This window comes from Lipotes vexillifer, unplaced genomic scaffold (genome assembly GCF_000442215.2).
Source record: "Lipotes vexillifer unplaced genomic scaffold, Lipotes_vexillifer_v1.1 scaffold90, whole genome shotgun sequence".
NCBI classification, from domain to species: domain Eukaryota; kingdom Metazoa; phylum Chordata; class Mammalia; order Artiodactyla; family Lipotidae; genus Lipotes; species Lipotes vexillifer.
The window spans coordinates 3,598,570-3,622,863 of NW_006782310.1; the positions used below are offsets into that span (position 1 = coordinate 3,598,570).

General features: G+C 37.0%; 1 protein-coding gene across 10 annotated transcripts in view; it reads left to right on the forward strand.

Annotated features, from left to right (window-relative positions):
* DTNA (dystrobrevin alpha) overlaps positions 1–24,294 on the forward strand; it is a 393,226-nt gene that overhangs the window by 211,475 nt on the left and 157,457 nt on the right. Inside the window, exon 1 of one of the 10 annotated variants that reach the window (XM_007455189.1) lies at positions 9,279–9,494. The exons of the other annotated variants lie outside the window; for them this stretch is intronic. The gene's annotated coding sequence lies outside the window, so the exon portion shown is untranslated. Of the gene's footprint in view, positions 1–9,278; positions 9,495–24,294 lie in introns of those variants that run through there. 10 annotated transcript variants of the gene reach the window in all.

Sequence of the window (24,294 nt, forward strand, 5' to 3'; positions counted from 1 at the left end):
GTGTAATCTGCTGTTTTGGGATGGAATGTCCTATAAATATCAATTAAGTCTATCTAGTCTATTGTGTCATTTAAAGCTTGTGTTTCCTTATTACTTTTCTGTTTGGATGATCTGTCCATTGGTGTAAGTGAGGTGTTAAAGTCCCCCACTATTATCATGTTACTGTCGATTTCCTCTTTTATAACTGTTAGCCGTTGCCTTATGTATTGAGGTGCTCCTATGCTGGGTGCATATATATTTATAATTGTTATATCTTCTTCTTGGACTGATCCCTTGATCATTATGTAGTGTCTTTCCTTACCTCTTGTAACATTCTTTATTTTAAAGTATATTTTACCTGATATGAGTAATGCTACTCCAGCTTTCTTTTGATTTCCACTTGCATAGAATATCTTTTTCCATCCCCTCACTTTCAGTCTGTATGTGTCCCTAGGTCTGAGGTGGGTCTCTTGTAGACAGCATATACGTGTGTCTTGCTTTTGTATCTTTTGTATCCATCCAGCCAATCTGTGTCTTTTGGTTGGAGCATTTAATCCATTCACACTTAAGGTAATTATCGATATGTATATTCCTATTACCATTTTCTTAATTGTTATGGTTTGTTTTTGTAGGTCCTTTCCTTCTGTTGTGTTTCCCACTTAGAGAAGTTCCTTTAGCATTTGTTGTAGAGCTGGTTTGGTGGTGCTGAATTCTCTTAGCTTTTGCTTGTCTGTAAAGCTTTTGATTTCTCTGTCGAATCTGAATGAGATCCTTGCCAGTTAGAGTAATCTTGGTTGTAGGTTCTTCCCTTAAATATATCCTGCCACTCCCTTCTGGCTTGTAGAGTTTCTGCTGAGAAATCAGCTGTTAACCTTATGGGGGTTCCCTTGTTTGTTATTTGTCAGTTTTCCCTTGTTGCTTTCAATAATTTTTCTTTTTCTTTAATTTTTGTCAGTTTGATTACTATGTGTCTCAGCATGTTTCTCCTTGGGTTTACCCTGCCTGGGACTCTCTGCACTTCCTGGACTTGGGTGGCTATTTCTTTTCCCATCTTAGTGAAGTTTTCGACTATAATCTCTTCAAATATTTTCTCAGGTCCTTTCTTTCTCTCTTCTCCTTCTGGGATCCCTATAATGTGAATGTTGTTGCATTTAATGTTGTCCCAGCAGTCTCTTAGGCCGTCTTCATTTCTTTTCATTCTTTTTTCTTAATCTGTTCCGCAGCAGTGAATTCCACCATTCTGTCTTCCAGGTCACTTATCTGTTCTTCTGCCTCAGTTATTCTGCTATTAATTCCTTCTAGTGTATTTTTCATTTCAGTTATTGCATTGTCCATGTCTGTTTGTTTGTTTTTTAATTCTTCTAAGTTTTTGTTCTTTAATTCTTCTAGGTCTTTGTTAAACATTTCTTGCGTCTTCTTGATCTTTGCCTCCATTCTTTTTCCAAAGTCCTGTATCATCTTCACTTTCACTATTCTGAATTCTTTTTCTGGAAGGTTGCCTATCTCCACTTCACGTAGTTGTTTTTCTTTGGTTTTACTTTGCTCCTTCATCTGGTAGAAAGTCCTCTGCCTTTTCATTTTGTCTATCTCCCTGTGAATGTGGTTTTCCTTCCACAAGCTGCTGGATTGTAGTTCTTCTTGGTTCTGCTGTCTGCCTTATGGTGGATGAGGCTATTCTCAAGTACTTTTATAGCATGAAATTTCAAATTAATTTGTTACTCATCTCAGTTTATTCAATTTTCTCTATAGTGGTGTTTCTCTCATATTCTTTTTATCTTACTTCCTAAGTAACTTCGCTATGTGTTCTCTTGAGTCACATTTGCTTCTCTTTTTATCTTTGCCCCCAAATCACCTTATATCCATTTCCAACTGGGTCTGTGTTTTTCTAAAATAATTTACTCACTATAGTCTTGCCATAATACTTCCCCCCTAACTTGCTTCATTTTCTCATCCCCTTTATTTTTATCATGGTTATTATCAATAATTAACTTTTTCTCAGTGCCCACAAGGTACAGGACATTGCATTTGCTTCCCGGTCTCTCCATCTCATTGCCTATGATATACAGACACACATGCTACTTGAGAGACAGTTCCTGTCCACCCTCTCCCTGCACCTTGCCACCTATCACTTAATTACTTGTCCTTTTCCAGGGGCACATTACAAGAGAATGGAGAAGCTCAGTAGCTTCTATCACTCCTACATCTAATCTCCATTGCTGAATATGCTCTTCAAGTACATCTGGCATCCCTCCGTGGAGCTTTAGAATGTCTGTGGGCTGATGTATTCCAAGTCCTAGGCACAAAGTATAAGAATCTGGGAAAACACACCTAATATCCCAACAACGAATGCTGTCCAAGCTTATGGCACCCTGAATGGGTGACTTTTGCCCCTAAATGTTCTGTTTAAACTGGCCTAATTAAATTACCTGTGTACTCTCAAGTCTGTTAATTATATTTTTTCTCATATATTATATCAACGGCTATATTTTCCTTATCCATATTCTTATCTGCCCTTCTAGGTTGTAGGCTATTTATATTTCTTTGCCTACATCTAGTACACTATGTGCTCTTAGAAGACACTGAATATTTATTAAATTTGAATGTCATCTAATTTTAGAATAAGTCACATGGAAGAGATAGAGAAACTATAATCTCTGTGTACAGTGTATTCAGAATAAGAAAATGAATTCTTTTAAGAGTGAGGTCTTAGAAGTCTGCCTGTTTCTTTGACTTCACAAGTAGCCTTGATTTTCAGAAATGTCCTTCCCTTTTTCCTCTAGCCAGGAAATAAAATATCCTGTCAAATGGAGACCTCATCATGGCCGTGCAAGCACACTTGAACTTACAGCATATAGGATTGTCAAGGAGGGTGACCAGACACATATTTATTCCCCTTCCCCCGTGAGCCTCCTGACAATCTGCCACTCACACAATCACACAGCTCTTCTGCTCTCCAAACAGAATACAAGACCATAAAAGAACTCAATCCCCATCAAAGAGCACTGCCGAATTTTATATCAATTTGAATTCACAGACGTTATGAGTCCTCACAGCTCTCTTGGAATCCTTTTCCAATTTGTTCTCCTCAGGACAGATTTTGGTCTGGGAGACTGTTTGCTTCTTCTCAGTATCCCCTCTGTTTTGCTCTCAGTAGAAGGTGGCTTTAGAATTACTGCCATGTGGCTTGGCCCTGACAAAAAAACCAGCGTCACCCACCTCCAAATAACTCCCATTCCTGCCTTGGGCTCAGAGCACATTCATGGAGTTTCACAGTTAATACCTGGGAGGGAGCACCCCAGAGATGAAGTGCCATTTGGGTCAGCTTGGTGAAATTACAGAAAACAAAGTGGACTTACAGAGAACCCCAGTTTCTGTTCTAGCACCAGAAGAATTCATGGTAGGACTTTGAACCAGCCCTTGCACCTTACTGAGCCTCAGTTTTCTCTTCTGTAAAAGGAAGTACTATACTTAATTATATGTATGGATCCTTTCAATTCTAAAATTCTATGCTTAGACTTTCTAACTTAAACCCAATAGTCTCCCCTCCCCCACAGTAATCTATTCTAAGGAAGTAACCCAAGATACAACCGAAAGTTTATATGCAAAGGTATATTGCTTATAATAGGAAACCTGGAAAAGACTAAAAATATATTTAACAATAAGGGATGGCTAAATAAATTCTGATACATCCAAATAGCAGGATTTTATACAACTATTAAAAAATATTTTCAAAGAATATATGTGTGCTTATTTTACATGTCTTTCATTAAGCAAAAGAAAGCAATTTTCAAAATTATCCAAGATTTTTAACATATAAATAAAAGAAGTACAATACATCAAAATGTCAGTATTTATTACCTCAGATAGTTGAATTATATGTGTTTTAAGGTTGTTTCATAAATCACATTTTCCAACTTCTCTACATAGGGCCTGTAATATTACCTTTTAGTGAGAAAATGGACAAGTATGGGTTTTTACTATTAAGTTTAAAAACCAAGGCTGTTTTTCCCTAAGGAAAAATCCAGAATATAACTATATAATTATGAATGTTAGAGAGATGTAAAACAAACAAACAGAAATTTGGGCATAAATTTCCATAAGTGAGTAGGGCAAAATGATCCCAGGTTTACAAATAAGTTACCTGTAGAATATGTAGCCATCAATTTCACAATGCTATTTAAAAACAGGTAATTTCTGTGATGTGTCAACAGTAGAAAAACACAAAGAAATCCTTATTATTTATAGCAACATTATTACAATTCAAAAGCAGAGTGCATGTTTTGAAAACATCTTAAGGGTAAAATAGAATATCTTGATATTGAGCTATCTAAATTGAAATGGCTTTCAATAGCCTTGTTCTTTCATAAGAAATTTTCATGAATAGAATAGATACTAATCCGATTAATATTTTTTAGGTCAGCTGCTCAAAGCAGCCCAGGAAACTCTGTTCTTGCAAGAACTGTTCAGTAGATCACAATCTTTTTTTTGTTGCTGTTAACAAGTTTTCTTATTTGATTTAAACCAGTGCCCTAACAATAAAGCACTTTGTGGTATTATAAAATAAATAACAATTTTAAGATATGACCTGAAAAAAATTACCTTTGTAGGGGTTCAAATTGTTTTGTCTTGTTTTAATTTCATTGACATTAGCAGCCAGTTTTTTGTAGCCATGCTGTTTAATTCAAGCTCGTGACCTCTGAGCCTATGTTGTTACCTTGAGTTTGTGGGAAATTAGGTGCCCTCCCGTCTGAAGAGAGAGCAGTGAAGCAAGTAAGCTTGTAAGCTCCCTCCCATGTCTCTGGGTCCAGGGCTTGGCAAATCAACTTCCTGGTGGACAGTATTCTGAAGCATGATGTCACAGAACTGTTTCTCCCTAGGTGATTAAATTCTTCATATGAAATTAAGTGGGTCACACCAGCACAGGTTATGTTACAAATTTTGTTCACACTGAGCGAGAAGTTAATCTTAACATTTGCAAAAGGGGATTTAAAACTTTGTGAAACCAAATATACTGACATCTTAAGAGAGACAATCAAACCAGTCGCTTTAGCCCCTGACAAAGGATGTTTGCTAATCATATTAAATGCTCTAGTAGCAGTCTACATTAACTACATAAACGATATGCTCTTAAATTTACAAAATGAAGAAGAATCAGATACATAACCAATCGGTAGGAGAAAAAAAGGCACACGGTAGAGACTCCCAAAGAAATGAATGCAAGCAGTGAGTTTCTGTTCAGCCAGCCACACATGAGAATAGTTATGAATTATTCAAATTGTGGTCCTATTAGCCTTTCCTTCATCAGCTGTCCTGAAGAGGATTAGGGGGTGCTGATTTTCCAATGCAGGTGCTTCTTGCCTCTTTGCATGTTCTGCCTCACTTATGTGCTTTATAGAATTGTGTCATCATGAATCACAACACTCAAGGATTTTTCAGAGTTGTAGCAGTGCCAAAGCTATTTTAATAATCTCTACGGATTCATTGTAGGGCTTTTTTTTTTTTTTTTAATAATGTTAGAGAAATTTTGCAGTGTGCAACATTCATTTTTTTCTTTCTGGCAACTTCCTGCAATGAAAGTTTTTTCTCTCCCACGGGTCTTTCTTAACCTCTGGCTGCTTCTTTGCACTGTAAGTCTTCAAAGGGATTTTGTTGCTAATTTTCCAATGCAATTGGCTTTGGTGTCAGGTAATTTCCTGAGTTAGATGACTGTGGAGAAAAACAGCTAAAAGGCTGTATTGGTGGGCAGTTTACAGCCCTTGTTACAGATCAAGGTGATTTTTTTTTAATTAAGTATTATTTTTAATTGAAGTATGTGGATTTACAATATTGTGTTAATTACTGCTGTAAGGGTGATCTTTTGAAGGCTACTGTCAATCCAACATTGGTAAATTGTTTAAAATGCAATCTATGTATGTAGTTTCTAATCTGAGGTTCTTTATGATAAAAGTTCTTTATACCCCATTTTAATTTGAAAAAAACACTAATAAATAACATATAGACCATTTCTTGAGAATCCAGGTAACAAAATGAACTGCTTTCCTTAATGTATTTTTCTTTCATATTTAAAAGAAAATTTTAATTGACTACCAAGTTTAACATTCTTCCCACAGTCCGTTTTGCACTGAGAGTATGTATAACCCTTTTTTTTTTTTTTTTTTTTGCATCTTTATTGGAGTATAATTGCTTTACAATAACAACCTTTTGACTGGTTATCCCCCCCTAGCTGGTTTGGAGGTGGGAGCAAGCAACCCTAGATATTTGCCTGAAATGGTCACTGTATTCATGCTGTGTCCTTACCCAAACTTATACTATGAAACAAATGATTGATGATATGTATCTGATTGAAAATGACAGTTTTATCAGCAAGAGAAAGTCAGGTGTCAGTGAACTTTCTCATTGTCCCTCTTGTTAAAAAATCATAAACATTTTTACCAAATAGTACAAGCAATGATTTATTGAGCATTTAGTTTGTTTCCAAGCTCACTGCTTGGTGCTTCCCTTGAACTATCTTATTTAATATTTTTTTGTAACTCTTTAAAGTAGGAAGTTTACAGAAGAGTAATCTAGGTTTAGAGAGGTTAAATAATCTCTCCAAGATCCCAAACTACCACGGGCGGGCGGGAGCTGGGTTTCACACCCACATCTGGGTAAGTCCATGATTGATCTTCTTAAGAGCTCTGAGCTCCTACTGTCCACGTCCTTTTGTGGTATAGAATATTAAGGAAAAACCTGTGCAGACCTCTTAAGGGTTTAACCACAAGAGAGAAAGCTTTGAACACAGTTCTGGAGGAGCTGAGGTTTCCTCCATGGCACTAAGATAAAACATTCATTTCCTGCTGTATCCATTTAAGAAATAGCAACTGAACAAAATGAAAAGACAACCTATGGACTAGGAGAAAATATTTGCAAACAATGCGACCGACAAGGGATTGTTTTCCAAGATATGAAGACAGCTCATACAACTCAATAACAACAACAACAACGAAAGCCAATCCAAAAAATGGGCAGAAAACCTAAGTAGACATTTCTCCAAAGAAGACATACAGATACAGGTGGCTAATAGGCATATGAAAAGATTCTCAACATTGCTAATTATTAGAGAAATGAAAATCAAAACTACAATGAGGTACCACCTCACAACAGTCAGAATGGCCATCATCAAAAGTCTACAAATAATAAATGCTGGAGAGGATGTGGAGAAAAGGGAACCCTCCTGCACTGTTGGTGGGAATGTAAATTGGTGCAGCCACTATGGAGAACAGGATGGAGGTTCCTTAAAAAACTAAAAATAGAGCTACCATATGACCCAGCAATCCCACTACTGGGCATATATCTGAAGAAAACTCTACTTCAAAAAGATACAAAAAGTATCTTGAAGTGGAAAAAATTCTACTTCAAAAAGATATGGGGCTTCCCTGGTGGCGCAGTGGTTGAGAGTCCGCCTGCCGATGCAGGGGACACAGGTTCGTGCCCCGGTCCGGGAAGATCCCACATGCCACGGAGCAGCTGGGCCCGCGAGCCATGGCTGCTGAGCCTGCACGTCCAAAGCCTGTGCTCCGCAACGGGAGAGGCCACAACAGTGAGAGGCCCTCGTACTGCAAAAAAAAAAAAAAAAAATGATATGAACCCCAATGTTCATAGCAGCACTATTTACAATAGCCAAAACATGGGAACAAACTAAATGTCCATAGACAGATGAATGGATAAAGAAGGTGTGGTATATATACAATGGAACATTACTCAGCCATTAAAAAAAAGAATGAAATAATGCCATTTGCAGCAACATGGATGGACCTAGAGATTATCATACTAAGTGAAATAAGTCAGAAAAAGAAAGACAAATACTATATGATATCACTTATATGTGGAATCTTAAAAATGATACAAATGAACTTATTGACAAAACAGAAACAGACTCACAGACACAGAAAACAAATATATGGTTCCAAAGAGGAAAGGGTGTGGGAGAGGGATAAATTAGGAGTTTGGAATTAGAAACTACAAACTATTATATTTAAAATAGATAAACATAGATAAACAACAAAGTGCTACTGTATAGCCCAGGGAACTATGTTCAGTATCCTGCAATAAGCCATAATGGAAAAGAATATGAAAAAGAATAAATATATTTATTACTTATGCATATTAAAAACTGAATCACCTTGCTGTACACCAGAAACTAACACAGCATTGTAAATCAACTATAATTTAAAAAAAAAAAAGAAAATAAGAAATATTTCTCCTGAGCCCTCCGTTGGGCCAAAACTGTTGCTGTTTACTTCGTGTAGAAAGATGAGTAAGACATTTCCCTTCCTAGGAGAGTCCATATCTAAAGAGAGAAGTTAGGTATATAAACACATTATTATGAAATATGAGCTAAATTTAGGAAATAAGCAAGACTGTGGAAGCAGGGTGGCAGTGCAAGGCCTGAGGGACAAAGCAGTCGCTGGCTGGAGGACAGAGCCCCATGGTGGGAGGGAAGAACAGCAGCTGAAATAAGGTAAATCCCCAGTCACCCAGGACTCCTCCCATCAGCCTTCCTAAAGTATTGGGAAGAAAATGGAGGTGATTCCTTAAATCTTAATTATGTAGCCATTGGTTTGGGGATCCCAGGATTGTTCAGAGTTGATATTATCCTGACACCTAGATCTCTATTTTTAATATAGAGCCCCCAGATATAGTTTGGTTGATTCTAGTAGACGGATTAGGCTCGAAGATTCAAATCTACGAGCATTTTAAATACAACTGAAATCTAATCTGTTTAAGTAACAGTTAAACACAGGGTTTTGATGAAAAGAAAATGAAGAATTTTACCTCCCACCTCTGAGCTGTGATTAGAAGTTTGCCCTAGAAAAATACTTTGAGACTAGCCCTTCATATAATGATGTAGTGTTTTTCAGTGTCTGTGTTTATTGAGTCATTTCATGTTATTTTTAAAAATATTTTTAAAGATGCAGTGAGATTAATGCTGCATTTCCAATGAGTTAGTAACTGGCACTTCAAAATATTGGTCAGCAGAACTAGTAGATAATGATCAGTATTTCAAGGGATTAGTGGCAACTTAAAAGTGCATTATAGGTATTTCACTAGTTGGTTTAAATGTCCTGGGAGCCCGTTTATTCTTACATCTCTGTTATTCATTTTTCTTTTTTCCTTGTTCATGAAGTTCAGTCAGCAACTGAAACATATTCAAATTAGACTTGTCATACAGGAAAAAAAAAAAACCTGACTTTGTCAGGGTGGGTGGAGGGGAAAAAAGCAACTTTTTGTCAGTCTTTTGTATTTCAGCAGCTGGATTCATTGCTACCATGGTAACAGACCACATGATGAGGTGTATTAGATTGCTGTGTGTTGAGCACAAGGGGAAGAATGAACACAGCGTTTTATTGAAGTTAAAGGTTACTTTGGACTTTCTTCTGTGGAAATGTGTAAGGTCAAATACTCTAGTTTTCAGCATATGTAGTACTTTAGAGGAAGAATTAGGGGCATGTTGCTGCATTTAACTACAAAACCAGGTAAGGTTCAGTTGAATCTATGAAACTGACCTCCTCTTACTTCTTCTGTTGCAGTGGCATAACTTGCCGGGTGGAATTTCACTGTCACCCGCCCCCCACATGGGCACAGGACAAATTTCTCCTGTCTCCATACCCCAACTCCCCCACCTCCGATTTCATCTGTTTTTAATTTGAAAGTCTGAAACATTGTGAATTTGTATAGTTTTATGGTATTACGGGTGAGGGTGTGCATGCAAGTCAAAGAAAGAAAACTGGAAAGGAAGTCATAAGAATGCAATAATTCGCATCTTTGGATCAATGTAAACCTGAGAAAAGTGTTTCCTTGTTTTCTTCTTTGAAAATGGTTCACTTTTCATAGAGGACACCTTATTAGTGGCATGGATCCAAAGCTGCTTGTCTCATATTAAATGAAGCCGTAGGACCAAGTTCTCCAGCATGTTATTCAGTGTATTTATTCTATCTGGGCTTCCATTCCTCTTTCTTTCTATTACTACCAACCTTATCCAACACAAAGAGTTCGGTTTTATCTGTAATTTTTACAACGTATCTTATTTCCATTAATATCCCATTCTTTCAGACACTGTGGTCATATGTGTCTTAGGGGATATGAAAATAGAAGTAAATACAATACGGGGCAGTAGAAAATGAACTCTTTTGCTTCGAGGCTGGTTAGAGCTGAATGTAAAGAATTCAGTGTGGCTCCGTGAAGCATCAGTTCCCAGAGCACAGGCAACTCCTCATTGCGTTGTTTACGTATCACCCTAGCAGCTTGCTTCAAAAGGGGAGGCTTTGGTATGTGCGAAGCAAGTTAAAGAAGTAGAAAATTTATGAATAACTTGTTTTGATTTCTTGTTCCTGCTTTCTGCTGATGTTTGATGTTTAGCTATCTCATAAGACGTTAGGATTTACTTTCATTTTTTAGTTAAGGGCTAACCTAGGCAACTTTTCTCCTCCTTGAACAAAGTTGTCTTGGCAGCTTCAGAGACAAAACCTAACTGAACACTAGCAGAACCCACCGTTATTCAAGGGTATTCACTGCCCAGTACTCACTGGAGTGTTTTCTTATAGGAGAGGCTTTGAAAAGTACTTTTGAAAAATACTTCCTTAGCTAAAAGCAATTTATTTGCCACTAATTGGCACCTATTAGGATAAAAGCCAATAAATTATCCCAAGGTTAGTCCTATACCACTCTTTCTTCAAAAAGGGACACTTAGATTTTTTAAAATTCGTTTATGCTCTGTGATTTTCATTGCTATTTTTAGTCTCTCTAGTTTTCATACATTCAGGCCATCTTCTAAATTTGAGCAAGGAGTCATAATTATTCAAAACAATTTTTTGCCATGATTTCAAATAAGGGGAAGTATTTTCATGGTAACAAATATCAAAAGCATTATAATAGCACATTTGTAACATTTGTAAAATGTCCATGCTTGTATCCAAATTCATTCTTTCTTTTTTCCCTTTGTTGCTTTGAATACAGAACAAGCTATGAGCATGTCCTCCAAAATATTTTCACAAGCCTAAGTTGTTATTACTTAAAAATAGGAAATTACCAAGAATTGGTGAAAGATGGTACCGGTAAAATATTTTAAATTGTGAAATTCTCACAAGATATTGGCAGTACCTGAGGTAGAAAGAGGGAGAGCAAGAGAAAGGCACAGAGAGACACAGAGAGAAGACACAAGCAAAGAAAAATAGACAAAAGGTAAAGCTAAAAGTGTGAATGATCTCTTAACCAAGCTTTCTTCTTTCTCTCAGTATTGGAATGGGTTAAACCTCTGTATACAAAAAAAGAGAGAAAGTATAGTGTGGATGAGGTGAAGTTAGCAAATAATACTAGCTTTCCACTTTTCCATGTTTCAAGTATGTGGTAAGGCATGAATAGTTCCTTTCTACTAATTGAAATGAAAACAAATTCCTATAGCTGAATATGTTTCAGTCCTTCCTGTTTTGGGCTAAGATATCAGCTAGCTTAGGCATTAGAGCTAGAAGTGTATAAAAATCAATATATACCCAACTTTTGTGATTTTTATGCAGTTGACACTAGGCCATATGCACATGTCCATTTTTAAGGTTATCATAACTGAGAGGTCCATAAGATGGAAGCTCCTTTTAAATTTTATTTTTTAATAAGAATTGTATGTATTTAAGGTATACAACATGATTTGATATACATGTATGTAGTGAAATGATAACTACAGTCAAGCTAATTAACATATCTTCTGCTCAAATAGTTACCGTTTTGTGTGTGATGAGAGCACCTGAAATCTATTAACAAATTTGTGTTATACAATATACAGAATTATTAACTCTAATCACCAGGCTGTACATTAGATCTCTAGACTAGTTCATCCTATATAAGTGCAACTTCATACCCTTTGACCAACATCTCCATTTCCCTCACCCCATATCCCCTGGTAGCCATCATTCTAACTTCTGCTTCTATGTATTGACCTTGTTTAGATTCCACATATAAGTGAGATCACACAGTAGTTTTCTTTCTGTGTCTGCCTTATTTCATTAGTATAGTGTCTTCCAGGTTCATCTGTTTTGTTGCAAATGGCAGGATCTTACTCTTTTTTAAGGCTGAATAGTATTCCATTGTAAGTATATGCCACAATTTCTTTATCTATTCATCTGCTGACAGACACTTAGATTGTTTCCATATCTTGGTTATCGTGATTAATGCTACAATGAACGTGGGAGTACAGATATCTCTTCCGGTACTGATTTAATTTCCTTTGGGTATATACTCAGAAGAGGGATTGCTGGACTATACGGTAGCTCTATTTTGAGTGTTTATAGAAACCTCCACACTGTTTTCCATAATGGCTGTATGGAATACTTTATAGTCTTAAGAAGCAAAATGACTTTTGATGTTCTTGCTTTAAATTAGAAATTTTGCAAAGATATTTTGATTGAATCATTTTTGTCAACTCTTGTTTAAATCATGCTTTATTGTTAATTTTGAATGATTGGGAGTATTTCTTAACATTTTAGCTCTAATTTGTAGAGTTCCCTAGCCTCGCAGACAAATAGCTAATTATCTGCAAACATTTACCTCTATTAAGGAGATAGATGTTCAAGTCATGATAGAGAAGAATCATATTGACTATTATAGGCTCTTCAACAAAACTAATGATAATTTTTCCACCCCAAGGCAATGTTTCTGAAATAGATGAAGATCAAGCCAATGAATGATGACTCAATATCAGCTAGATATTCTACTTTTAGGTGTTGCTATTTTTAAAGCTATGACTTCATTAAAGTGGATTTTATTATTGACAACCATGTGGTTTTTTGTATGACAAAATTGGACTCTTTTAAAATATTCTTAAATATTTCAAATGAAAAAAAGAGTAATTGTATCATGATCATGATGGTGATTATAATGGCAATAATGGTTAATTCAGAGAGAAAGACAGACTTCATTAGAAAGCTGTAAGCTCTGTATGTAGTCAAAGGCCAATGTTTTTTAGAAAGAAATGGAAAATTTCTAATAGGTGGTATGATTTTCAGATATTTCCTCCCAACTTTCATTAATTCCGTTAATAGCATTTACAAATCACTAACAATAAGTGCTTGTTATGGTCTTCTCAGAGTTCATTATAAAAGATGTTGACTTTGTTCAATAAGCAATAGAGGCTTCCATCAATAAAGATTAAACTCATCAATAATTGTACAATGTATGGGCCAGTATCTGATAGGAAAAGAGTAAGTGCATTGCTAGGAATGAACAGTTTGTTACATTTTTAATATATAAAATGGTACAATCAACTGGTTTCACTTTCATGATAATATTAGCTTGATACATTTTAGAGTGATATTATTATTATTATTCCCCTCTACCTGGCACTTACATTATAAAATGTTCGCTCTTGACACCATATAAATATCTTAATTATCTTTTAAATTTTTAATTATTTGTTTTAAATAACAATGATATTTCATGTCTGAAACTTACTAATTTGGGTTTGTTTGGGGAAAAATTATACTTAGAAAAACCACTTGCCTGTACCTACCCTCACATGAAAAAAATAATGGATTAGTAATTCCAATGGATGGAATTGGAATTCCAATGGATGGATTAGTAATTCCAATATAAAATGTGGATCCATCAAAGTAGTAGAAGAAAATATAGAACTTGAGATAGAGCAGTATGCCTTCAAAGGCAGAAACCATAAAGGAATGGTTATATGAAACTTATTACTTCTGGAAAATGCTATAAGCAAAACTAAAAGTCAAACAGCAAACTAGAATCAATATTTGCAGCATACATGAAAGAGAAAAGGTGAGTATCTGTAATATATAATGAAATCTCATAAATCAATAAGAAAGAGAACAGCACTAATTTTTTATTCCCCCTTGCAAAAGCTTCTTTATTTCTCAATTCCACCTTACTGCAAAACTCCTCAAAAGAGTTGTCTATTATCTCTATTTTATTTCCTATCCTCATATTCCCTCTTATATTCACTCCATTCAGGCTTTATAACTTTGGCAAAGTAATCAATCTTCATGTTTCTGGGTCCAGTGATAATTTTTCAGTTTCATCTTGTTAACTGCCAGCAGTGTTTGACACAGTTGATCATTTCCTCTTTCTTGAAATATTTCTTCACTTGGCTTTAAGGGCATCACATATCTTTGATTTTCCTTCTACCTCATAGACTATTCGTTCAGAGCCTCCATTGTTGATTTCTCCTCAGCATTTATTGGAGTCTACCAAGGCTTAATGCCCAGCTCTCTTTTTTTTTTAACAACTTTATTGGAGTATAATTGCTTTACAATGGTGTGTTAGTTTCTGCTTTATAACAAAGTGAATCAGTTATACATATACATATGTTCCCATATCTCTTCCCTCTTGCGTCTCCCTCCCTCCCCCCCTCCCTATCCCACCCCTCTAGGTGGTCACAAACCACCGAGCTGATCTCCCTGTGCTATGCGGCTGCTTCCCACTAGCTTTCTGTTTTATGTTTGGTAGTGTATATATGTCCATGCCACTCTCTCACTTTGTCACAGCTTACCCTTCCCCCTCCCCATACCCTCAAGTCCATTCTCTAGTAGGTCTGTGTCTTTATTCCCGTCTTACACCTAGGTTCTTCATGACCTTCTTTTTTTCTTAGATTCCATATATATGTGTTAGCATACGGTGTTTGTTTTTCTCTTTCTGACTTACTTCACTCTGTATGGCAGACTCTAGGTCCATCCACCTCACTACAAATAACTCAATTTCGTTTCTTTTTATGGCTGCGTAATATTCCATTGTATATATGTGCCACATCTTCTTTATCCATTCATCTGTTGATGGACAGACACTTAGGTTGCTTCCATGTCCTGGCTATGCACTAATTTTTTAAGACCTTTTTTTAGTGCAGTTTTAGGTTTGCAACAAAATTGTGGGGGGCAGTACAGAGATTTCCCATATACTCTCTGTCCCCACACCTGCATGACCTCCCTCATCATCAACACCAGTCACCAGAATGGTACAAAATTTTTTACCAAAGATGAATCTACGTTGACATATAATAATCACCCAAAGTTCATAGTTTACCTTAGGGTTCACTCTTGGTGATGTACATTGTATGGGTTTAGATAAAGGTATAATGATATATATATATATATATCCATTGTTATAATATCATATAGAGTATTTTCACTGCTCTAAAAATCCTCTGTGTTCTGCCTAGTTATCCCTTCTCCCCCCCACACACAAACCCCTCCCCCATCTCATCGTGGAAACAACTGATCTTTTTACTGTTGCTATAGTTTTGCCTTTTCCAGTATGTCAGGTGGTTAGAATCATACAATATATAGCCTTTTCATATTGGTTTCTTTCACTCTATAATATGCATTTAAGTTTCCTCCATGTCTTTTCATGGCTTGATAGCTCATTTTTTTTAGCACTGAATAATATTCCATTGTCTGGATGTACCACCGTTTATCCGTTCACCTACTGAAGGACATTTTGGTTGCTTCCAAGTTTCGGTAATTGTAAATAAAACTGCTCTAAACATCTATGTGCAGGTTTTTGTGTGGAAATAAGTTTTCAGCTTTTGGGGGGTAAATAACAAGGAGTGCAATTACTAGAATATATGGTAAGAGTATGTTTAGTTTTGTAAGAAACCACCAAATTGTCTTTCAAAGTGGCTATACCATTCTGAATTCCTATCAGCAATGAATGAGAGTTCCCGTTGCTCCACATCTCACCAGCATTTAGTGTTGTCAGTATTCTGGACTTTGGCCATTCTAATAGGTGTGTAGTGATATCTCATTGTTTTAATTTGCATTTCCCTAATGACATATGATGTAGACATTTTCCATATGCCTGTTTGACATCTGTATGTCTTTTTCGGTGAGGTGTCTGTTTAGGTCATTGGCTCATATTTTAACCAGATTGTTTTCTTATTGTTAAGTTTTAAGAGTTATTTGTATATTTTGAATAACAGTCCTTTATCAGATGTGTCTTTTTGCAAATATTGTCTTCCAGTCTCTGGCTTGGTCTTCTCATTCTCTTGATATTGTCTTTCATGGAGCAGCATTTTTAATTTTAATGAAGTTCAGCTTATCAATTATTTCTTTCATGTATCATGTCTTTGGTGTTGTATTCACTAGTATTTTTTAAATACCTACAAATTAAACAAACAAATACCATTTTAATCTTTAGCAAATATTTTTAAAAGAGAGAAGCAAGAGGAGGAGAGAGGGTGATAACACCCAGTGTTAGGAAGGGGTGGAAAATGCTGCTATTGAGAGTATAAATTGACACATTGGGGAGGGGTCAGCCTAGAAATGTGTAGCAAAGGCCTTAAAAATTACACACCCTTGGACCCAACAATTCTACTACTAGGAAAATATCCTAACAAAATAAATGGTCAAGCATATATACAAGGTTTTTCATTGTTGTGATGTTTATGAGTATAAACAAGGGCAGTCATTATGAAAAAAAAATATCTGAGAAATGTAACAAACATGCCAGCTTATGTTTCTGCTCTGATAGCTCTAAAGCTGTAAGAAGTCATAGACATGGCTCTGTGCTTACCTAAAGCCAAACCTGCTCCACTGCTCCTCTTTTTAGTTAGAACATGTATAGGCAGCATGTTGTAGAGAAAAGGGTCTTGACTTGAGAGTCAGAATGCCTGGGTCCTGCTGTGGACTAGCTGAGATAATCTAAGTATACAAATATAAGGCATTATTCAAATGCTAATGTTAGAGAGTAAAATAGTTTATGAATCCCTTTATCCACATATATGCATTTGTCTTCACAACTGATGTTTTAAATTAAAAGTCCCCTATCAAATTGGGGGAGAGAGGGTACATTTTTATAATTGCACTGAAACAAAGTGCCAGATGGTGAAATCTGGAATGGCTTGACTTTGATAGAAAACAGCATAATATTTTGAATAGGATATACTTCCCAATTGTTACTGTTTGAATTTCATTTAAAAGAAATTTCTGCTCATATAAGGATGGCAGAGGATAATTGATGTCACCTGTAGCCTAGCATTTAGATAGTGGAGATGGCAGAAATCTAGAGGAGTGTTGTTCAGTGGAAACTTCTGTGGTGTTAGAAATGTTCTGTGTCTACACTGTCCAGTACAGTAACTATTGGCCACATGTGGCTGCTGATCACTCAAAATAACACTAGCATGACTAAGGAACTATATTTCTAATTTTATTTAATGCTAAGTAATTTAAATTAAATAGCCACATTTGACAAGTGCTTTCCTCTTGGACAGTGCAGCTCTAGAATTAAGCACAACAAATCTGTGAGGATTTTTTATGTAATTATTTAATTTTGTATTTAATTTAATGTATGGATTCATTTCAAGCATCTATGATGAATTAGGGTGACATAGGATGAAAAGGTGAATATTCTTTATGAAATTTCCCTTCCATACTGATCAGAGAGATACTTTGATTCTGGAGCCTGTTAAGTCCAAGGTTTCCCATAGAAGTCTTGGTCTCAAATATTCCTTAGCCTTGCTCACTCAAGAATTCTAATGTTCATTCATTTTCTCGTTGATTAAAAAGAACCACTTAGGTTGAATTTATATGTGTCAGTGTGTAAGAAAAAATGCACTATTTTCCCTTATTCTCACACTACTACCACACTCACAACACTTCTTACCAATAACACGTCTTACCTCATGTGCCCGATGGACAGTGAGGCCAAACAAATCGAAACGTTGGAGTTTGGAGCAGAGAAAGGTTTATCGCAGGGCCATTCAAGGAGACGGGTGGCTTGTGCCCAAAAGAAAACCCAAACTCTTGAAAGGGTGTCAGCAAAGCACTTTTAAAGGCAAGGGAGGGGCGAGGTTGGTTGTTGCAGACTTCTTGGTGGAGGAATCCTTTGTTCTTGCAGCTGTCCATGTAGGTCAGGTCACGATGTACCTGTAAATGTCCAACAAAACAAATGTTATTCTCTGTTCTGCAACTTTTTATCTGTATATGAATGGACTCTTAAAGGTCAGAGCCATGAGAATAGGCCATCCTGTGGATTTCAGGCTATAGGCAACATTCTTTTACGAAAGGTGCAGAGCCAGCATGACTAAGCACAGGTAAACAAAGCACAAAAGCTAAAGCAAAAGGAACAGATGTAATATGGGGTCAGATTTGTTCTTCGCTATTACATGCTGACACCAGATGTATGGATTTTCCACACCAAGCAATTATGACTAACTGCCTGGAGTCAGTGTCAGATGCCTCAGGGTAAGGGCTCAGTTGCACAGACTGCCCCTACTCCCACTTCACATGCCAGTTGCAAGTCCAGGTTGTCACCTGTGCTTCTCACAGACTGGCTGCAAATTGGGAGGTTCCCACAACCACCTCCTCAGTTTCAATCGTTTGCTAGATCAGCTCACAGAACTCAGGAAAACACTTACGTTTACTCGTTTATTGTATAGTATTGTATAATATTATTGTATGGTAAAGAATATGATAAAGGATACAGATGACCAGCAGATGAAGAGATACATGGGTGAGTTCCAAAAGGGTCCCAAGCACAGGCAGTTCTGTTCCTGTGGAGTTGGGATACAGCACCTTCCCAGAACATGGATGTGTTCACCAACCCAGAAGTTCTCCAAACCCCATGCTTTTGGGATTTTTATGGAAGCTTCATCATGTAGGCATGATCATTCATTAACTCAATCCCCAGTTCCTCTCCTGGAGGATACGGGTGGGGCTAAAAGTTCCAAGCTTCTAATCATGGCTTGGTCTTTCTGGTGACCAGCCTCCATCCCAAAGCTACCCAAGAACCCACCAAGAGTCACCTCATTAAAACAAAACTCATTAAAACAAAACTCCTATCCTAAGTCCAAAGGACTTAGGAGCTTGGCATCCGGAACCAGGAACAAAAAACAAATATTAGCACGAAAGATGATCCTAGTGTTGTTATCCTTAGGAAATTACAAGGATTTTAGGAGCTCTGTGCCAGCAACTGAGGGCAGAGACCAAAATATATTTTTTCTATTATTTTAAAATCAGACACTGTACTTGACATTGAAAAGATAATGTTTCTCCAGAGTCCCTAGATGAAGAGTTTCCTTGGAATATGATTAGGAGTCATATGATACAGAACAGATATTATGGAGGAGGGGTGAGAAAGTGCTTTGTGAAGAAGGAAGCACTGAGATAAACTTTGAAAGTAATATGCATTAAATAGGAGGCTGGGGAAAGGAGAATTTATAGAGAGGGAACAGTATAGAAAAATCAGGGAGAAATGAGAATCAGAAATCTCTAGAAATGTAAGCTAGTCATGAAGATGTAACGAGGATAGAATTCAGAAAGATGTTCAGGCATCACCAGATCATCATCATCATCACCACCACCATCACCACCACCATCACCACCAACCTCACCACCACCACCACCACTATCACCACCAGCACCATCACCACCACTATCACCAACATCATCACCACCAACATCACCATCACCACCACCATTATCATCATCACCACCATCGTCATCACATCATCTTCACAATCACAATAACCACGTACTGGACACTGAGCATTAGGCCAAGCACTTTTCGTGCTTTATTTTATTTGATTCTCACCACAACCTATGAAGCAAATATCGTCCTCATTTATTGATAAGAAAACTGCATCACCAGTAAGTAGCAAGCTGGGACCTCAGGCCAGAGGCAGCCCTGTTAAGCCATGCTGAGTCTCCACCTCTGCTGAGTGTTCTCTCTCTTCTATGGAATTTAAACTGCTTTATCCTGAATAGTCTGGTTAACCATATACATTTAAGGAAATTCATACCAGCAGCAGCACAGAAAATAGACTAGAGGGAAGACATACTTGATGGATGGAAATAACTGAAGAAGTTGTTAACGCTAAGATCCAGAACAAGGATAAGAGAGGTTCTGAGCTAAGGAAGTAAAAGTGGAACTTGAAAAGGAGATTGTTTGACTCCTTTGTCAGCTGTTGTGTCGGGTGTCTGTCTTTACAGTAAGTCAGGTAGGGAACATCTGACTTATTTTTTTAAGCCTCCCTGAAAAGTGTCAATTCCTGTATGCAGCACTAGAGCAAGATTATTGTGGCCAAGGAAACAGCATATTTTATAATATGCAAGTTGTCCTAACAAGATTAGCCTGCATAAATCATTCTGTTGGAAGCAAGTGTCACTACATCATCTATGTTGTTGAACGTGTGGCTCATCACAATATTATGTGAAGATGTAAGGTAACTAAGGTGGGAACTTTATATTCATGAAATTTTCCCTTTCATAAAAATCTTGTTTTTTTTTTTTTTTGATATTGACGAATAGTGATTTTTTTTCTTTCCAACATCCAAGAATTTTTTAAATACATAATTAAAGCTCATTTAGAAAGGTCAGAAGACAGTTCCCTTTATCATTGTGAAAACCGTCTTCAACTTGAATTTCTGATTTGGGTACATTATTAGTCTCCTGCCTTTGCCCCATTTGGGTAGACTTTTTTTTTTTCTTTTGGCAGCGTATCCAAGTTCATCTATGGGTGGAAGATAGTAGAAGCTGGTACTTCCAGCATCAGAGATCCACGTTTCCCAAGAAATTAATTTTGATTTCTTCCAAAGTCTTACGATTCTGGTAAAATGCAGAAAAAGAAGGTGGAGGAGACGGAGTGTTGTCTTGGAGATAAAGAGCTCGGGGGAGGAGGAGAGAGTATCGCTGAAGGGGATGCACAGTAGCCTGACATTAAGGAGGACTTTGGTGGTAACTGCCAGCCAGAGGAGGTAAGGAGGGAATAGCAGCCATTTGGCCAATGGGCTGACCATGGAATTCTTTCCAATATTTTGGATGACAGTGGGAAACCCAAACATACTAGAAGACACACAGGAGCACATTATATGAGAGTTCTGTGAGTTCTCTGATATAATAAAATAGAATAGTTTCTAAGCACCAGATACTGTTCTAAATGTTTTTTGTTTAACTCATTTAATTTTAATTTATCCTCATTTAGAGAACAATACCTAGCACATAGAAATCACCAAATATATATAAGTACTTATTGTCTTTCCTTTAATCCTCACAATAACCCCATGAATCAGGTACTTTCATCATCTTTATTTTACAGATGAAGAAATTAAGTCTGAGAGGTTAAGTAATCTGTCCAAGGACATACAGTTGGTGAGAGAGAGCGCTATAGTTATTGCGGTTCACTATCTCTTTATCATATGTAAAGAGATAATACTTGTAAAGTGCTTACAAAGTATCTGACATTTGGTAAATTCCTAAAGATGTTAGCAATTATTATTATGTAATAAGATTTAGAAAATGTTCTGATATTTATATTGTTCTATACAGCATTGCTCAGAAATAGTAACATTTTTAGGGAAGCTTTGGATTTTTCTTATGTGAATTTAAGTAAAGCTTTATTTATGAGCATGCCCATTATAAATTGGAGGAATCCTCTTTCTACCCAAATACTATCCATCTGTTTGACTGGCACAGTTGAAGTTTTCACCTCAAAGAATGTGCCTCATAGAAATGTTCCATATACACATCTATGTAGCTCTGACCTTTTGACAGAGAGTGATTCAGAGCAAGTGAAATCCCCTTCCACGCTTGGTATTTCAATAATATGTCAATTTGTTCATTGCCATCTTGTTAGGAATTAAGTGCTCTGACATTTGCATAACCTAAGGGAGGTAGTGAGCCGTTGACAGCCAGGAAGAGGAATCAGGCCAGAGGCTGGAAAGACGTAGTCACAGGGGATGGATTGGTAACGGAGTCCTCAAGGTCATGCAGTGGTTCCAGGCAGAACCCAACCAGCCCCTAGAAGAAAGTCAGGTGCAAACTTGGTGCAATCTCTTTTCCCAATAATATGGGTTAGTTGGGGGTAGGTGGATTGTCATCCTCTGTACCGAAAGAATGTTACGGAAGATTAGGTGATGTGAAATCTATCTGAAGTAGAATGTCAACACATGCAGAATTCCAGATACTTATACATCAGGTGGTGCAGGAGCAACAGCCCTGTTGTGCTGGAATTCCTGGAGAGAATGATGCTGCTCTGGCTGGTACATGAGAAATGGGCAGCAGACGAGGCAAAGGAGGCTTGAGGACAACACAGCTCAGGACGGTAGACATGTGGGGACCTTAGAGGGATTCAGGAGACTGCAGAAGAGAGAGGGCAAGGTGGAGCCTCAAGCTGGGTGACCTTATCTTTACCTGTGACCTCAGAGTGTTGGTGCTAATGATGTCATTGGGCGAGTGTGCCAGGCTGCCGACCCCAATAAGAGGATGACAAAGGAGACCAGCAGACCTCCCACCTCTCTGCTACTAGGGAAGGGTTGCCTGAGGGGATGGGGTGGGAAAATCTCTCTGGATGTTTGTCTTCTACTTTGGCACCCCCATCCCAGTTGCTGCTTCTCCATGAGCTTAAATGGCAGTAGTTTCTTTCAACTATTGAGGAGTATGTTGATAATGCTAGTGATCCATAGGGTCTCCAAAGCAATCTCTGTGAATGTTACATGTAGTTTATTATCTGGAGAGGTAACAGGCTCTTATTAACCATAATAACTAATATTTTGTATTGTGATTTACTGTTTGCAAAGTATTTTGATTGCATCGTATTTGAATCTCCTAACAATCCTGCAAGGAAGATGATGTCATCATTTCTTTTTGAAGGAAGAGGAGAATCAAGCTCAGTGTATGTCTCGCAGGCACTGAGTTAGCAAGCAAAGCGTAGATCTTTTTTAAAAAATTTTTTATTGAATTATAGTTGATTTACAATGTTGTGTTAGTTTCAAGTGTACAGCAAAGTGATTCAGTTATACACACACATGCTTGTATATATATTCTTTTTCAGATTCTTTTCCATTATAGGTTATTACAAGGTATTGAATATAGTTCCCTGTGCTATACAGTTGGTCCTTGTTGTTTATCTCTTTTATATATAGTAGTGTCTATCTGTTAATCACAAACTCCTAACTTATCCCTCCCCCCTTCCCCTTTGGTAACCATAAGATTGTTTTCTATGTCTGTGAGTCTGTTTCTGCTTTATAAACAAGTTCGTTTGTATTATTTTTTTAGATTCCACATATAAATGATATCATATGATATTTGTCTTTCTCTGTCTGACTTACTTCACTTAGTATGATAAACCCTAAGTCCATCCATGTTGCTGCAAATGGCATTATTTCCTTCTTTTTTATGGCTGAGTAGTGTTCCATTGTGTGTGTTTGTGTGTGTGTGTGTCACATCTTATGTACCCATCAGTCAGTGGACACTTAGGTTGCTTCCATGTCTTGGCTATTGTAAATAGTGCTGCCATGAACATTGGGGTGCATGTATCTTTTTGAATTAGAGTTTCTGTCTTTCCCAGACATATGCCCAGGATTGGGATTGCTGGACCATATGGCAACTCTATTTTTAGTTTTTTAAGGAACCTCCGTACTGTTCTCCATAGGGGCAGCACCAATTTACATTCCCACCAACAGTGTAAGAGGGGTCCCTTTTCTTCACACCCTATCAGCATTTATTATTTGTAGACTTTTTGACAATGGCCACTCTGACCATTGTGAGGTGATACCTCATTGTAGTTTTGATTTGCATTTCTCTAATAATTAGCTGTTTGAGCATATTTTCCTGTGCAAAGAAAGCATAGGATCTTAATTTACTGATCTAGTAAGGCATGCTGCTTCGCTCCGAACCCGTCTCATCTTTAAAAGTAAAAATTTCCTCAGCTGTTTGCTTTTACAAACTTGCGATTATAAATGAAGAGCTCTTGCATTTGTTCAGATTATTCAGATTAAATCCTCTTTTTCATCAATACTTTCAAGTTTATGTACACAGTAGGTATTTAATAAGTGTTAACTGCCTGATTAATGTCTCTTTGAACTCCTCAAAAGTAATCATTCTGATTCTCACACATCTGATGAAAAGATCATTTGGGAATGGAAGAGAGTAGTCAGCAATTACAATTCCCAATATGGGAAACTAATATGAAAAAATATATATATATAAAGCAGTTCTTTTGAATTTAAGAAAATGATCTAACCTCTAACATCTAAATGAGAAGATTTAAAATAACTCAAATGGCCCAAACCAAAAGGCAACAAGGCAGATACTTTATGCCTATGTAAAACCTATAAAAGAACATTATTGTGAGACCCCTAAACTACTCTCGCTCATATTCACGCAACAGCCAAACAGCATACTGTTTTATCTTCCTGATGCAACGTCCTGCTCTATTCCTAGGTATGTGTTTTGTCTTCATGTTACTCACCATCTGTCTTCTTTACAGCCCTCATTTACCCAACATTGCCCATGAGTTTAACCATCATTCTTGTCTACCAGAGATATCAAAAGTACTCTT